This window comes from Oncorhynchus nerka, linkage group LG23, assembly GCF_034236695.1.
Source record: "Oncorhynchus nerka isolate Pitt River linkage group LG23, Oner_Uvic_2.0, whole genome shotgun sequence".
NCBI lineage: Eukaryota > Metazoa > Chordata > Actinopteri > Salmoniformes > Salmonidae > Oncorhynchus > Oncorhynchus nerka.
In genome coordinates, this window is record NC_088418.1 from 13,172,983 (window position 1) to 13,192,084 (window position 19,102).

General features: G+C 49.5%; 1 pseudogene; it reads right to left on the reverse strand.

The window, feature by feature from the left end:
• The window catches only part of LOC115107174 (voltage-dependent T-type calcium channel subunit alpha-1G-like), a 444,217-nt pseudogene extending 427,803 nt beyond the window's left edge, over positions 1-16,414 (reverse strand).
• Between the last annotated feature and the right edge of the window lie 2,688 nt (positions 16,415-19,102).

Consider the following 19,102-nt stretch of genomic DNA (forward strand, 5'->3'; position numbering starts at 1 on the left):
TAGAGAGAGTTGGTGTGTGAAGGAGAGAGTGTAGGTACCACCGCACCAGAGCACTACACCAGAGTACCACACCGGAGCAACACATTGGTGCAGCACACCAGACCTCCACGTGGTGCAGCACACCAGACATCCAGGTGGTGCAGCACACCAGACCTCCAGGTGGTGCAACACACCATACCTCCAGGTGGTGCAACACACCGTACCTCCAGGTGGTGCAACACACCGTACCTCCAGGTGGTGCAACACATCGTACCTCCAGGGGGTGCTCCACACCGTACCTCCAGGTGGTGCAACACAGCGTACCTCCAGGTGGTGCAACACACCATACCTCCAGGTGGTGCAACACACCATACCTCCAGGTGGTGCAACACACCATACCTCCAGGTGGTGCTCCACACCGTACCTCCAGGTGATGCTCCATGCCATACCTCCAGGTGGTAATCCACACCGTACCTCCAGGTGGTGCAACACACCATACCTCCAGGTGGTGCAACACACCATATCTCCAGGTGGTGCAACACACCGTACCTCCAGGTGGTGTTCCACACCGTACCTCCAGGTGGTGCAACACGCCGTACCTCCAGGTGGTGCTCCACGCCGTACCTCCAGGTGGTAATCACACCGTACCTCCAGGTGGTGCCACACACCAGACCTCCAGGTGGTGCAACACGCCGTACCTCCAGGTGGTGCTCCACGCCGTACCGCCAGGTGGTGCTCCACACCGTACCTCCAGGTGGTGCAACACACCGTACCTCCAGGTGGTGCAACACACCGTACCTCCAGGTGGTGCAACACACCATACCTCCAGGTGGTGCCACATACCATACCTCCAGGTGGTGCAACACACCATACCTCCAGGTGGTGCAACACACCGTACCTCCAGGTGGTGCAACACACCGTACCTCCAGGTGGTGCAACACACCGTACCTCCAGGTGGTGCAACACACCATACCTCCAGGTGGTGCAACACACCATACCTCCAGGTGGTGCAACACACCATACCTCCAGGTGGTACCTCCAGGTGGTGCAACACACCATACCTCCAGGTGGTGCAACACACCATACCTCCAGGTGGTACCTCCAGGTGGTGCAACACACCATACCTCCAGGTGGTGCAACACACCGTACCTCCAGGTGGTGCAACACACCATACCTCCAGGTGGTGCAACACACCGTACCTCCAGGTGGTGCAACACACCGTACCTCCAGGTGGTGCAACACACCGTACCTCCAGGTGGTGCTCCACAGCGTACCTCCAGGTGGTGCAACACATCGTACCTCCAGGTGGTGCTCCACACCGTACCTCCAGGTGGTGCAACACGCCGTACCTCCAGCTGGTGCTCCACGCCGTACCTCCAGGTGGTAATCACACCATACCTCCAGGTGGTGCAACACACCGTACCTCCAGGTGGTGCAACACACCATACCTCCAGGTGGTGCCACATACCATACCTCCAGGTGGTGCAAAACACCATACCTCCAGGTGGTGCAACACACCGTACCTCCAATTGGTGCAACACACCATACCTCCAGGTGGTGCAACACACCATACCTCCAGGTGGTGCAACACACCGTACCTCCAGGTGGTGCAACACACCATACCTCCAGGTGCTGCAACACACCATACCTCCAGGTGGTACCTCCAGGTGGTGCAACACACCATACCTCCAGGTGGTGCAACACACCATACCTCCAGGTGGTGCAAAACACCGTACCTCCAGGTGGTGCAACACACCATACCTCCAGGTGGTGCAACACACCGTACCTCCAGGTGGTGCAACACACCGTACCTCCAGGTGGTGCAACACACCGTACCTCCAGGTGGTGCAACACACCATACCTCCAGGTGGTGCAACACACCATACCTCCAGGTGGTGCAAAACACCATACCTCCAGGTGGTGCAACACACCATACCTCCAGGTGGTGCAAAACACCGTACCTCCAGGTGGTGCAACACACCATACCTCCAGGTGGTACCTCCAGGTGGTGATACGTACACTATGTGAGTTTTTGATCAGAACACCCAGGAGACTTCAGAAGCACAGACACACACACACGCACACAGACAGAGAGACGCACACACACATTCCGTGGAGGTACAGAGACAGATCAATATCAGTTAGTTTACAAAGTATTACAGAATCTCTGACCTTTTCCTAAATAGTTACAGAAACATAGAAACATGGATGGTGCAGCGGCAGAGATGTCTAAATAACACAGACACCAGGCCCTGGACACACACACACACACACACACACTCCAAATGCCAACTTAGCGTTCCCTCAGTTACCACCACATCAGAACCACTAGCACCTCTGTTTGGCCCAGCCCAGGTTCTTCCTAATGTCATATCACAGCCCAGCCCAGGTTTTTCCTAATGTCATATCACAGCCCAGGTTCTTCCTAATGTCACAGCCCAGCCCAGGTTCTTCCTAATGTCATATCACAGCCCAGGTTCTTCCTAATGTCATATCACAGCCCAGCCCAGGTTCTTCCTAATGTCATATCACAGCCCAGGTTCTTCCTAATGTCATATCACAGCCCAGCCCAGGTTCTTCCTAATGTCATATCACAGCCCAGGTTCTTCCTAATGTCATATCACAGCCCAGCCCAGGTTCTTCCTAATGTCATATCACAGCCCAGGTTCTTCTTAATGTCATATCACAGCCCAGCCCAGGTTCTTCCTAATGTCATATCACAGCCCAGCCCAGGTTTTTCCTAATGTCATATCACAACCCAGCCCAGGTTCTTCCTAATGTCATATCACAGCCCAGCCCAGGTTCTTCCTAATGTCATATCACAGCCCAGCCCAGGTTCTTCCTAATGTCATATCACAGCCCAGCCCAGGTTCTTCCTAATGTCATTTCACAGCCCAGCCCAGGTTCTTCCTAATGTCATATCACAGCCCAGGTTCTTCCAAATATCATATCACAGCCCAGGTTGGGGGAAAGGGGAAATAGGGTAGGTGGAGGCCCTGTCTAGGCAGGGGAAACACTGCCTGTCTATGTGACTGCAGTTTAAGCAGTCAGGCTGTCCGTCTCTCTACGGAGCATTGTGCTTCAAAGGAGTTCCCAGCAATAGGGGTCTCACGCTACATATTGGAGCCCTTGTAATGAGCTCCCTCTGGGGGCCTTGTTCCTCCCGATGCCACTGGAAGCCCCTGGTACTCTGATGCAGAGCACAGAGGGAACACAGGAGAGGCTTTGCTGGCATTTACAGATATGGAAATGAGAGAGCAATGGATCTGACCTCTAGTAGAGAAATACCCCAATGACTACACATACGTCTGATAAGATCTGAGGGAGACTGAGGGAGGCTGAGAAAGACTGAAGGACTCTGCGGTAGACTGAAGGAGACTGTAAGAGACTGAGGGAGACTGAGAGAGACTGAAGGAGACAGAGAGAGAATGATGGAGACTGAGAGAGACTGAAGGACTCTGAGGTAGACTGAAGGAGACAGAGAGAGAATGAGGGAGACTGAGAGAGACTGAAGGAGACAGAGAGACTGAGGGAGACGGAGTAAGACGGATGGGAGATGGATAGGAAAGGGATGGGAGACTGAGGGAGACTGTAAGAGACTGAGGGAGACTGAGAGAGACTGAAGGAGACAGAGAGAGAATGAGGGAGACTGAGAGAGACTGAAGGAGACAGAGAGACTGAGGGAGACGGAGTAAGACAGATGGGAGATGGATAGGAGAGGGATGGGAGACTGAGTAAGACAGACGGGAGATGGATGGGAGACTGATGGAGACTGAGGAAGACGGAAGCAGACTGAGTAAGATGGATAGGAGAGGGATGGGAGACTGAGTAAGACAAATGGGAGATGGATAGGAGAGGGGTGGGAGACTGAGTAAGACAAATGGGAGATGGATAGGAGAGGGGTGGGAGACTAAGTAAGACAGATGGGAGATGGATAGGAGAGGGATGTGAGACTGAGTAAGACAGACGGGAGATGGATAGGAGAGGGATGGGAGACTGAGTAAGACAGATGGGAGATGGATAGGAGAGGGATGGGAGACTGAGTAAGACAGACGGGAGATGGATAGGAGAGGGATGGGAGACTGAGTAAGACAGATGGGAGATGGATAGGAGAGGGATGGGAGACTGAGTAAGACAGACGGGAGATGGATAGGAGAGGGATGGGAGACTGAGTAAGACAGACGGGAGATGGATAGGAGAGGGATGGGAGACTGAGTAAGACAGATGGGAGATGGATAGGAGAGGGATGGGAGACTGAGTAAGACAGATGGGAGATGGATAGGAGAGGGATGGGAGACTGAGTAAGACAGACGGGAGATGGATAGGAGAGGGATGGGAGACTGAGTAAGACAGATGGGAGATGGATAGGAGAGGGATGGGAGACTGAGTAAGACAGATGGGAGATGGATAGGAGAGGGATGGGAGACTGAGTAAGACAGATGGGAGATGGATAGGAGAGGGATGGGAGACTGAGTAAGACAGACGGGAGATGGATAGGAGAGGGATGGGAGACTGAGTAAGACAGATGGGAGATGGATAGGAGAGGGATGGGAGACTGAGTAAGACAGATGGGAGATGGATAGGAGAGGGATGGGAGACTGAGTAAGACAGATGGGAGATGGATATGAGAGGGGTGGGAGACTGAGTAAGACAGATGGGGGATGGATAGGAGAGGGATGGGAGACTGAGTAAGACAGACGGGAGATGGATAGGAGAGGGATGGGAGACTGAGTAAGACAGATGGGAGATGGATGGGAGCCTGATGGAGACTGAGTAAGACGGATGGGAGATGGATAGGAGAGGGATGGGAGACTGAGTGAGACTGAGTAAGACGGATGGGAGATGGATAGGAGAGGGATGGGAGACTCAGGGAGACTGAGTAAGACGGATGGGAGATGGATAGGAAAGGGATGGGAGACTGAGGGAGACAGACGGGAGATGGATAGGAGAGGGATGGGAGATTGAGTAAGACAGATGGGAAATGGATAGGAGAGGGATGGGAGACTGAGTAAGACAGATGGGAGATGGATAGGAGAGGGATGGGAGACTGAGTAAGACAGATGGGGGATGGATAGGAGGGGGATGGGAGACTGAGTAAGACAGACGGGAGATGGATAGGAGAGGGATGGGAGACTGAGTAAGACAGATGGGAAATGGATAGGAGAGGGATGGGAGACTGAGTAAGACAGATGGGAGATGGATAGGAGAGGGATGGGAGACTGAGTAAGACAGATGGGAGATGGATATGAGAGGGATGGGAGACTGAGTAAGACAGATGGGGGATGGATAGGAGAGGGATGGGAGACTGAGTAAGACAGACGGGAGATGGATAGGAGAGGGATGGGAGACTGAGTAAGACAGATGGGAGATGGATGGGAGCCTGATGGAGACTGAGTAAGACGGATGGGAGATGGATAGGAGAGGGATGGGAGACTGAGTGAGACAGATGGGAGATGGATAGGAGAGGGATGGGAGACTGAGTGAGACTGAGTAAGACGGATGGGAGATGGATAGGAGAGGGATGGGAGACTCAGGGAGACTGAGTAAGACGGATGGGAGATGGATAGGAAAGGGATGGGAGACTGAGGGAGACTGAGTAAGACGGATGGGAGATGGATAGGAGAGGGATGGGAGACTGAGTAAGACAGATGGGAGATGGATAGGAGAGGGATGGGAGACTGAGTAAGACAGATGGGAGATGGATATGAGAGGGATGGGAGACTGAGTAAGACAGATGGGGGATGGATAGGAGAGGGATGGGAGACTGAGTAAGACAGACGGGAGATGGATAGGAGAGGGATGGGAGACTGAGTAAGACAGATGGGAGATGGATGGGAGCCTGATGGAGACTGAGTAAGACGGATGGGAGATGGATAGGAGAGGGTGGGAGACTGAGGGAGACTGAGTAAGACGGATGGGAGATGGATAGGAGAGGGATGGGAGACTCAGGAGACTGAGTAAGACGGATGGGAGATGGATAGGAAAGGGATGGGAGACTGAGGAGACTGAGTAAGACGGATGGGAGATGGATAGGAGAGGGATGGGAGACTGAGTAAGACAGATGGGAGATGGATAGGAGAGGGATGGGAGACTGAGTAAGACAGACAGGAGATGGATAGGAGAGGGATGGGAGACTGAGTAAGACAGATGGGAGATGGATAGGAGAGGGATGGGAGACTGAGTAAGACAGATGGGAGATGGATAGGAGAGGGATGGGAGACTGAGTAAGACAGACGGGAGATGGATAGGAGAGGGATGGGAGACTGAGTAAGACAGATGGGAGATGGATAGGAGAGGATGGGAGACTGAGTAAGACAGATGGGAGATGGATAGGAGAGGGATGGGAGACTGAGTAAGACAGACGGGAGATGGATAGGAGAGGGATGGGAGACTGAGTAAGACAGATGGGAGATGGATAGGAGAGGGATGGGAGACTGAGTAAGACAGATGGGAGATGGATAGGAGAGGGATGGGAGACTGAGTAAGACAGACGGGAGATGGATAGGAGAGGGATGGGAGACTGAGTAAGACAGATGGGAGATGGATATGAGAGGGATGGGAGACTGAGTAAGACAGATGGGGGATGGATAGGAGAGGGATGGGAGACTGAGTAAGACAGACGGGAGATGGATAGGAGAGGGATGGGAGACTGAGTAAGACAGATGGGAGATGGATGGGAGCCTGATGGAGACTGAGTAAGACGGATGGGAGATGGATAGGAGAGGGATGGGAGACTGAGGGAGACTGAGTAAGACGGATGGGAGATGGATAGGAGAGGGATGGGAGACTCAGGGAGACTGAGTAAGACGGATGGGAGATGGATAGGAAAGGGATGGGAGACTGAGGGAGACTGAGTAAGACGGATGGGAGATGGATAGGAGAGGGATGGGAGACTGAGTAAGACAGATGGGAGATGGATAGGAGAGGGATGGGAGACTGAGTAAGACAGATGGGAGACGGATGGGAGACTGAGTAAGACAGATGGGAGATGGATAGGAGAGGGATGGGAGACTGAGTAAGACAGATGGGAGATGGATAGGAGAAGGATGGGAGACTGAGTAAGACAGATGGGAGATGGATAGGAGAGGGATGGGAGACTGAGTAAGACAGACGGGAGATGGATAGGAGAGGGATGGGAGACTGAGTAAGACAGATGGGAGATGGATAGGAGAGGGATGGGAGACTGAGTAAGACAGATGGGAGATGGATAGGAGAGGGATGGGAGACTGAGTAAGACAGACGGGAAATGGATAGGAGAGGGATGGGAGACTGAGTAAGACAGATGGGAGATGGATAGGAGAGGGATGGGAGACTGAGTAAGACAGATGGGAGATGGATAGGAGAGGGATGGGAGACTGAGTAAGACAGATGGGCGATGGATAGGAGAGGGATGGGAGACTGAGTAAGACAGACGGGAGATGGATAGGAGAGGGATGGGAGACTGAGTAAGACAGATGGGAGATGGATAGGAGAGGGATGGGAGACTGAGTAAGACAGATGGGAGATGGATAGGAGAGGGATGGGAGACTGAGTAAGACAGATGGGAGATGGATATGAGAGGGATGGGAGACTGAGTAAGACAGATGGGGGATGGATAGGAGAGGGATGGGAGACTGAGTAAGACAGACGGGAGATGGATAGGAGAGGGATGGGAGACTGAGTAAGACAGATGGGAGATGGATGGGAGCCTGATGGAGACTGAGTAAGACGGATGGGAGATGGATAGGAGAGGGATGGGAGACTGAGGGAGACTGAGTAAGACGGATGGGAGATGGATAGGAGAGGGATGGGAGACTCAGGGAGACTGAGTAAGACGGATGGGAGATGGATAGGAAAGGGATGGGAGACTGAGGGAGACTGAGTAAGACGGATGGGAGATGGATAGGAGAGGGATGGGAGACTGAGTAAGACAGATGGGAGATGGATAGGAGAGGGATGGGAGACTGAGTAAGACAGATGGGAGAGACGGATGGGAGACTGAGTAAGACAGATGGGAGATGGATAGGAGAGGGATGGGAGACTGAGTAAGACAGATGGGAGATGGATAGGAGAGGGATGGGAGACTGAGTAAGACAGACGGGAGATGGATAGGAGAGGGATGGGAGACTGAGTAAGACAGATGGGAGATGGATAGGAGAGGGATGGGAGACTGAGTAAGACAGATGGGAGATGGATAGGAGAGGGATGGGAGACTGAGTAAGACAGATGGGCGATGGATAGGAGAGGGATGGGAGACTGAGTAAGACAGACGGAGATGGATAGGAGAGGGATGGGAGACTGAGTAAGACAGATGGGAGATGGATAGGAGAGGGATGGGAGACTGAGTAAGACAGATGGGAGATGGATAGGAGAGGGATGGGAGACTGAGTAAGACAGATGGGAGATGGATATGAGAGGGATGGGAGACTGAGTAAGACAGATGGGGGATGGATAGGAGAGGGATGGGAGACTGAGTAAGACAGACGGGAGATGGATAGGAGAGGATGGGAGACTGAGTAAGACAGATGGGAGATGGATGGGAGCCTGATGGAGACTGAGTAAGACGGATGGGAGATGGATAGGAGAGGGATGGGAGACTGAGGGAGACTGAGTAAGACGGATGGGAGATGGATAGGAGAGGGATGGGAGACTCAGGGAGACTGAGTAAGACGGATGGGAGATGGATAGGAAAGGGATGGGAGACTGAGGGAGACTGAGTAAGACGGATGGGAGATGGATAGGAGAGGGATGGGAGACTGAGTAAGACAGATGGGAGATGGATAGGAGAGGGATGGGAGACTGAGTAAGACAGATGGGAGACGGATGGGAGACTGAGTAAGACAGATGGGAGATGGATAGGAGAGGGATGGGAGACTGAGTAAGCCAGATGGGAGATGAATAGGAGAGGGATGTGAGACTGAGTAAGACAGACGGGAGATGGATAGGAGAGGGATGAGAGACTGAGTAAGACAGATGGGAGATGGATAGGAGAGGGATGGGAGACTGAGTAAGACAGACGGAAATGGATAGGAGAGGGATGGGAGACTGAGTAAGACAGACGGGAGATGGATAGGAGAGGGATGGGAGACTGAGTAAGACAGATGGGAGATGGATAGGAGAGGGATGGGAGACTGAGTAAGACAGATGGGAGATGGATAGGAGAGGGATGGGAGACTGAGGGAGACTGTAAGAGACTGAGGGAGACTGAGAGAGACTGAAGGAGACAGAGAGACTGAGGGAGATGGAGTAAGACGGATCGGAGATGGATAGGAAAGGGATGGGAGACTGAGGGAGACTGAGTAAGACGGATGGGAGATGGATAGGAGAGGGATGGGAGACTGAGTAAGACAGATGGGAGATGGATAGGAGAGGGATGGGAGACTGAGTAAGACAGACGGGAGATGGATAGGAGAGGGATGGGAGACTGAGTAAGACAGATGGGAGATGGATAGGAGAGGGAAGGGAGACTGAGGGAGACTGAGGGAGACGGAGGGAGACTGAAGGAGACTGAAGGAGACAGAGAGACTGAGGGAGATGGAGTAAGACGGATGGGAGATGGATAGGAGAGGGATGGGAGACTGAGGGAGACTGAGGGAGACGGAGGGAGACTGAAGGAGACTGAGGGAGACTGAGGGAGACTGAAGGAGACTGAGGGAGACTGAGGGAGACTGAGGGAGACGGAGGGAGACTGAAGGAGACTGAGGGAGACGGAGGGAGACGGAGGGAGACTGAAGGAGACTGAGGGAGACGGAGGGAGACGGAGGGAGACTGAAGGAGACTGAGGGAGACGGAGGGAGACTGAGGGAGACTGAAGGAGACTGAAGGAGGGAGGTAGATCAAATCTGGAGAGAATAATAAGGTAAAATAAGTGTCACGAAAGCTGCCGAAGTCGATGCCTCTCCTTGTTCGGGCGGTGCTCGGCGATCGACGTCACCGGTCTTCAAGCCATCATTGATCTATGTTTCATTTTCCATTGGTTTTGTCTGGTCCTCTTACACACCTGGTTCCAATCCCATGTATTATATGTTGCGTATTTAACCCTCTGTTTCCCCTCATGTCCTTGTCAGAGATTGTTTGTTGTTATGTTCATGTTTTATGGATTGGTGAGCAACGGGTTCTTGTACCCACATTTATTTTATTATGGACTTTGGTTTTGGAGTTTGTGTTTTCAGTTATTAAAATACTCAATTTTTACCAACTTTGATTCTCCTGCTCTTGACTTCCCTGCCACCTACATACACAAGGTGACAATAAGTATATTCTCTGAGGTTGTTACTGGTCCAGCAGACTGCTCCTACATACACACACACACACACACACACGCACACACACACACACGCGCGCGCGCACACACACAGATCCACCAGACTGTTCTTATTCCCTGAGTAGATTGTGCACTGAGACTAGAGCAGAGCAGACATCACAGTGTGTGCTGGGCCAACACACACAAAAAGGTCCACAGCCGACATCACAGTGTGTGTGAGCCAACACACACACACACACTCACACACACACACACACACACACACACACACACGCGCCAAACCAGCATTCTTTCCCCTTCAGAAGACTCCTGCTCAAAGACCATCTACCTAAACACTGTAGTCTTGCAACACACACACACACACACACACACACACACACACACACACACACACACACACATGCACGCCAAACCAGCATTTTTTCCCCTTCAGAAGACTACTGCTCAAAGACCATCTACCTAAACACTGTAGCCTTGCAACACACACACACACACACACACACACACACACACACACACACACACACACACACACACACACAACAACTGTAACACAAAGAACACAAAGTAGTCTAGGTATGAGCCACATATGTGCCATAATACAAATACACACACCAAGCAGGTTATATCTCTTCTCTCCTCCTCTCTGGTTGTGGAGTAAAGGGTTTGTGCTGCCTATGAATGGATAACAGGCTTCTCTCTCAGGTATAATTTAATAAAGGGCTCCACTGCTGTTACCATTCACAGACACAGAGACACAACACAGAGCTGGCGGTCCATAATCAACCACACAGGTACAGTATGTAACAATTCACCCGGTTCAGCCTTACGGCACCGACTCGGGTCATGAAATATTGTGTGGATGAAAGGTAGGTGGGTAGCGGGTCATGAAATATTGTGTGGATGAAAGGTAGGTGGGTAGCGGGAGTGTTGAATAAAGAAAAAATCAATGCATCAAAAATCACTAAATGTATCATTCTTGTGCAATACCTATCTATAGGCTACATTGTGGTTTACCTTTCATTATCTAGTGGTTAGAGCATTGGACTAGCAACCGGAAGGATGCAAGATCAAACCCCCGAGCTGACAAGGTACAAATCTGTCGTTCTGCCCCTGAACAGGCAGTTAACCCACTGTTCCTAGGCCGTCATTGAAAATAAGAATTTGTTCTTAACTGACTTGCCTAGTTAAATAAAGGTAAGATAAAATAAAATGAATCTGTATCTGATGTTTAGTGCATAGCCTTAGACTCAGCTTCAGGGCCTATCTGGAGGCGCCAAACACACGCCAAATCACACATGCTTTTGGTAACTTTGTCAGAAAAAGTTAACGCCGATTCACAGAAGGAAAAAGGACAATGTCCTAAATTCAATCAATAAGAGATAAGCTGAGAAATGGAGAGATGCAGGATAGACAGCAACCAAGCGAAGAAATCAACAGCTTGTGGACAAGGTGCCCGTCAGAAGTGTGGGCACGGGCCCCGTCAAAGAGGTCAAAGAGGTGGGCATGGGCCCCGTCAATGAGGTCAAAGAGGTGGGCATGGGCCCCGTCAAAGAGGTGGGCATGGGCCCCGTCAAAGAGGTCAAAGAGGTGGGCATGAGCCCCATCAAAGAGGTGGGCATGGGCCCCGTCAAAGAGGTGGGCATGGGCCCCGTCAAAGAGGTGGGCATGGGCCCCATCAAAGAGGTAGGCATGAGCCCCATCAAAGAGGTGGGCATGGGCCCCATCAAAGAGGTGGGCATGGGCCCCATCAAAGAGGTGGGCATGGGCCCCGTCAAAGAGGTGGGCATGGGCCCCGTCAAAGAGGTGGGCATGGGCCGCATCAAAGAGGTGGGCATGGGCCCCATCAAAGAGGTGGGCATGGGCCCCGTCAAAGAGGTGGGCATGGGCCCCGTCAAAGAGGTGGGCATGGGCCCCATCAAAGAGGTAGGCATGAGCCCCATCAAAGAGGTGGGCATGGGCCCCATCAAAGAGGTGGGCATGGGCCCCGTCAAAGAGGTGGGCATGGGCCCCGTCAAAGAGGTGGGCATGGGCCCCGTCAAAGAGGTGGGCATGGGCCGCATCAAAGAGGTGGGCATGGGCCCCATCAAAGAGGTGGGCATGGGCCCCATCAAAGAGGTGGGCATGGGTCCCATCAAAGAGGTGGGCATGGGCCCCATCAAAGAGGTGGGCATGAGCCCCATCAAAGAGGTGGGCATGAGCCCCATCAAAGAGGTGGGCATGGGCCCCATCAAAGAGGTGGGTACGGGCACCGTCAAAGAGGTGGGCATGGGCCCCATCAAACAGGTCAAAGAGGTGGGCATGGGCCCCATCAAACAGGTCAAAGAGGTGCGCATGGGCCCCATCAAACAGGTCAAAGAGGTGGGCATGGGCCCCATCAAAAAGGTGGGAATGGGCACCATCAAAGAGGTGGGCATGGGCCCCATCAAACATGTGAAAGAGCTGGGCATGGGCCCCATCAAACATGTGAAAGAGCTGGGCATGGGCCCCATCAAAGAGGTGGGCACGGTTCCCATCAAACAGGTCAAAGAGGTGGGCACAGGCCCCATCAAACAGGTCAAAGAGGTGGGCATGGGCCCCATCAAAGAGGTGGGCATGGGCCCCGTCAAAGAGGTGGACATGGGCCCCATCAAAGAGGTGGGCATGGGCCCCGTCAAAGAGGTGGGTATGGGCCCCATCAAACAGGTGAAAGAGGTGGGCACAGGCCCCATCAAACAGGTCAAAGAGGTGGGCATGGGCCCCATCAAAGAGGTGGGCACGAGCCCCATCAAAGAGGTCAAAGAGGTCAAAGAGGTGGGCCGGGGACCCGCCAAAGAGGTACACATCAGAGAGAAGGAGGCAGACAGCATGGAAATGTAATGTCTAATGAAGTCCGGGCCATTGTCATTGACCATGTGGTCAACAGAGGCATTACCATGGCAGAGGCTTCCAGATTAGTTCACCCCAATCTGAAAAGATCAACTGTCAATTCAATCAACATTTCACCAAGAAAACAGTATGCTTTACCATCACATTTACAGTAAATGACATATTGTTATGCATGTAATGTCACAAAACAGATGACCGTAGTCTTACAGAATGATCTATTGACAGTGCACTCTGTTCTGCAGGAGTGGACAGTGGTGGAAATGGTGAGGGCCAGGAATGACATACGTCTGTCTGAAATAAATCAGGCCATTGAGGAGAACAATGTCACCTTTGTCAATGTGTCATCCATCAGCTTACCAACAATCGCCTGCCTTTTGAAGAGGCACAAGTTATCTATCTGTCTTTTGAAGGCACCAGGTATTATCTGCCTTTTGAAGAGGCAGCAGGTATCTATCTGCCTTTTGAAGAGGCACCAGGGTATCTATCTGCCTTTTGAAGAGGCAGCAGGTATCTATCTGCCTTTTGAGAGAAATAACTGCGGGCTGAGTATCTTCAGGTACACCAGGTATATATCTGCCTTTAGAAGAGGCACCAGGTATCTATCTGCATTTTGAAGAGGCACCAGGTATCTATCTGCCTTTTGAAGAGACACCAGGTATCTAGCTGACTTCTGAAGAGGCACCAGGTATCTATCTGCCTTTTGAAGAGGCACCAGGTATCTAGCTGCCTTTTGAAGAGGCACCAGGTATCTATCTGCCTTTTGAGAGAAATAACTGCGGGCTGAGTATGTTCAAGGTACACCAGGTATCTATCTGCCTTTTGAGATAAATAACTGCGGGCTGAGTATGTTCAGGTACAACACTATATACTGTATTACTGATACTATTAATACACATGCTACTTCAGAATATCATGCTGGAACTATACTATAAAAATAACTAACCACACAATATATGTTTAGAGGTTTCTTGATGCTGCTGTGAACCATAATATCTTTGTTGATGAAGCAGGCTTCAACCTGGCCAAAACTCGACGCTGTGGGAGGAACATCATCGGCCAACGGGCGACCGTCCAAGTGCCTGGACAACGCGGGGGGAAACATCTTGTGTGCCGCTATCTTGGAAGACAGTGTGGGAGGACGTAAGCCATTATTTGGATCCTACGACACTGCACACCTCATTGAGCTTCTCAGTGAAATTGAGCTTCTCAGTGAAATTGAGCTTCTCAGTGAAATTGAGCTTCTCAGTGAAATTGAGCAGGCCTGCAAATGTCAAGAGGTCACCTACAATGTTCGGTTTCACCATGTAGAGGTGGTTCAGGCAAAACATGCTAAACGTTATGTTTAATTTCCATTTGTTTAATATGTTTCATTTAATTTCTTACATTTGAATTCAGACAGCACACGTCATTGATCAGACCTTTGATGACACATTGGATAGATATAGCGGAAATGATAGATTTTCTGTCAATTTTGTTGGGTAATGTAAGTGTGTTGCCTAATGTGAAAACTGTGTAATCTACTGTAATTTACAGTACTGTAGTATATTGCTGTCAGCACTTCTAAGGGAGATTTGATCTTGTATTATTTAGCTATTAGATTAACTAGAAGTTAAAACGACTAAATTGAAAAGATATCATTAAGTTGTGTTCTGATAATACATTTTAAAAATCTCATTACATTTCACAGTAAACGTATATTTTGAATCAATGGTTGTGTGGTGAGAGACGTTTACAATCCAAATGAATGCACAATGAGAGTTCTTGAATGAAAGACTGGTTGCGTTACAAGTGTGAGCAGTTTGGAGTGTTGTACTAAGAGTTGTGAAAATGTACCAAAGTTATGTTGTTTTTTTTAACTGCGAAAAAGGACTGTCAACAAAAAATGGATTCCGCCATCTCTGACTGTACAGCGCATCTTCTATATTTGCAGGTTAGGGTCGGATGTAGGCCTCAGATTGTCACTTTATCACCTGTAGTCCTGTGATTGCAGATGGGTTATAAGCAATTGCGTGTGGGTTAACAAACAGCTGACCCACACATCACTAGTGTGTGTGTGTGTGTGTGTGTGTGTGTGTGTGTGTGTGTGTGCGTGCGTGCGTGCGTGCGTGCGTGGTGTGTGGTGTGTGATGCGTGTGTGCGTGTGTGCGTGTGTGCGTGCGTGGTGTGTGGTGTGTGTGCGTGGTGTGTGGTGTGTGGTGTGTGTGCGTGTGTGCGTGTGTGCGTGCGTGCGTGCGTGTGTGGTGTGTGTGTGCGTGTGTGCGTGCGTGCGTGCGTGCGTGTGTGGTGTGTGGTGTGTGTGCGTGCGTGCGTGTGTGGACAGCCATTAATATTCACCGCCCACTGTAATTATGATTAATAAATCAATTCTAATCAAGAAAATAGCCACAATGAAAAAATTAAATAAAGCAGCTGCAACAAAATACGAAAAGAGAAATGAAAAGATATAGGGCTGCAACCCTTGAGACACAGCAAATCATTTACGGCCTCCATTCAATACAACACCGTATTGTTCATATTGAAGACAAATATTCATACTCAAGTCATTCCTGACCTCAATTTCGTGAGGTCACCAGATATCCAGCAGGACAAATCTATAGGTGCGAGCCATGAATTGACCTCTGAACTAAGGCCTGACGTCCGTTGAACTCTCAGATATAGGATCAGCTTAGCCAACTAATCGTTGAAACAAAACAAAAAAAAGCTTCTAGTGGCAAATTTATCCAAATCCTTTGGCAGCAATGACATCAACAGACCCAGAGATATGAGCTATAATTTCCACACCAAGGTCTCCATAAACCCCTGCATATTCTCTGAATCCCAGATCAACCTCGAGGCTTAACCCCAAGGTACTTCTGTCCATCTGAAAGGATTGAATTGATGCATAAGTAGAACCAGGTGTGTCTTACCTTCACAGGTGTGAGTGGGCATGTGGATATGTAAGAGATGCACGTACCAGCGATCCAAGCTGCCCGCACTTGAGTGAAATAATAGCTATTATTTCTGAGTAAAAGGATATGGGTTGCAGACCATCTTCAGACACCAGCTCCTCGGAGGGGTGGTTTGTTTCAGGTAGAAGAACACTATGGGAGCCAAGGTGGGGTGTGGCAGCTTATCATCCCCGCCTGCTGAGGTCTCCTGCCCAGCCGCAAAGGCTCCATCAGGTCCTGCTGACACAGGCTCCATCTCGCTGCATTCCACACCTCCTCCTCCCCCAGGCCCAGACAGGTCGTTGAGCCGTATGAAAGTTCTGGGGACAGGGGAGAGCCCCTCTGTGTCCCTGGCGCCGGGGTCCCCTGAGAGATTTCCCCCATCCTCGGCCATCATTCACCCCCTGATATGGAGGAATGGAGGATAAATAAACATATGCTTGTATAAGCATGACCTGCATAAAAACGCTTAAACATTTGGCCATAACATCTTCTATAGACGCTCATCATAATGACTTGTATATGTACATAAACTATATACATAAATGTCCATATATTTGGACAAACCGGGAAAACATTCATGTCTAAAGATAATTCAGGAATGAAAGCAGGATTACGCACAACAAAACGAATTGCCTACATATTTAAGCATCATTAAAGTGCGTGCAGGGCGATTCTACTTAGGAGGGCTAGTGTTATTGTTGATGGATAAAATAATACTTAGATTCTACTTAGGAGGGCTAGTGTTATTGTTGACGGATAAAATAATATTCGTTACGTAATTGGGAAGTTTCAAATAGATACAATTATATTTTAGGGAGAAACGAAAAAATGTATTGTTACGATTGTATAACATTCTTTACAAGGGTTTCTGGTCTCCAAGACATATGCTTACAATTACATCCAAATATTGGACCAAAATACAGTGGCGAGCAACGAGATTCGTTATTAGATTTCCCCCAAATATGCATTCAGCTCCCAATGCGTTTATCCCAACGGAGAAGTCCGTTTTAATCGTAAGTTATTTTGACACTGTTCTCCTGTATTTGTGTGACTAAAGGTCAAGACTAGTATCTAATTCTATGGCACCTAAATGTGTCACTAAATTTGGCAACATAGGGATTCAATTTAGCAGCGGTGCGTATACGTTTTGGATAGAGGGATTCCCGTCCCCATGCATTCTCTCTCCCAAACTGTCTCGCCACACTGCATCATTTAGAAACAAAACAAATAGGAATATTCTTGTTTTCCAAACTTCAGCCATGCGTTTTAGCAGACATCAATGGAATTATGTAAACCAGCCATAGCCTATAACAAAATCGATAACAGAACCAGGCGTTTTTTGCCATCGTTGATTTATTACCTGTAATAGACTCAGTAGACGTTGCCAAAGCGTACTCAGTCATCGCATGATCGATTCTCGTGACAAAAGTGCAGCCCGGATCGCACGTGTAGGGAAGAAGGGGAGAGAAGAGCGAGGAGGAGATGATAAGTGGAGGGGCTCTGGTCGGTAAGTGCGTCTCGCGGGCTGTAAAGGTTCCAAGTGGCCGTTACAGCGGGTTTATGGGTATCAAGAGCCATACATAGTATTCTAGTCTCAAGCCACCTCGGAACTCCACGGACGCTAGAACCTTTCTCTTTTCAATAATTATGTCCAAATCCCGGTCAGTTTCCAGACAAAAATCCTAGGCTGGTGTTTATAGCCGAATCCCCACCGTTGGCTCTTTATTCCGTACCTCTCCCCTCATTTCCCACTTCACACAAAACAATTCAAATAAAATAAACTATCAACAGACAATTATTCCCCCATTCGTTTCTTTCCTTGTTTTTAGTTTCCAAAGATGTTCCCGCCTCTATGTACCACCGCCTAAATGTGTTTCATAATGTAAATACAGTACTCAATATTTCCGCTCTAATAACACATCCATTAAGCATCCTTTGCGTTCACGCGAGGTCAGGGTGCAACGCGTGTGAAAAGGTGTTGCAGCCTTTGATGTGTCTATGTAAGGTTCCGTCCCATTATTGCCGACAGCGTCACACAAGTATGTGCCTCTGTCTCTCTTTCTCCAGACTCTTTTTGGTCGGAGAGGATACCCTCGCCAAGAATCCGCTTCTCAGAACGCAAGCACAGCTGGAATAGGATTTAACTTCTCCTCCTGCCTCGCTGACCGCCCATCCACCAACCAAAAACGGACGATATCCAATTATACTATTCTATTGGCAGATAAATGTGTCCTTCTCAAGTTTATCAGGAGGGATGGGGAACAGCTGGAATCTAATTGTCAACTATTGGCCAATGAGAAACAAGGAAATCTTGGTATCTGACTAAGGTAGCAGTATCTAACCAAAGCTACTTGATGATTGGGCAAAACGTATATTATGGGAAGTTTAAGAAATAAATGAGTTGCCATATGTTATATAAAAGATGCCTTCATTAACACCACACAAACATGTGTCATACAATATGTATATCCCTATAGTCTATTAGTCATTATAAACTGGGTGGTTCGAGCCCTGAATGCTGATACCATGTACCACCGGTATGACAAAACATGTATTTTTACTGCTCTAATTACATTGGTAACCAGATTATAATAGCAATAAGGCATTAACAACGAATGGTTCATGTAAGGGTTAATGTTTGGGATAGACTTAAAACCGAAAAAAAAGTCTAATTTTGGAGAATTGAAGGTTAAGTTTAGGCATTAACTCTGAATGGTTAAGGTTAGGGTTAGGGTTAAGGTTAGGGTTACGATTTGGGATAGGCTTCATATCTTTTCTCAGAAACAGCGTTCTATTGCTGAATTCAAACATGCAAGCTTTTGCACCAGATGCTTACACCCATCCACCATCCCCAAGGCCCTAGCTAAAGTGAAACTTACATGAAACGTGTAAGATACTCACTGTTGCCCCTAGTGACCTGTTTCCACATCATCACATGATGTCCTCAGACATTGATGGATGGACTAACACAGACCTGGCTGGTGTTCCAAGTGTGTTCTTGTAAAATGTGCCCTTCCCATTCGTCAAAAAGCGGGCGCACATTTCCATAACTCGTGATGTAGGCCTATTGATTATTTTCTTC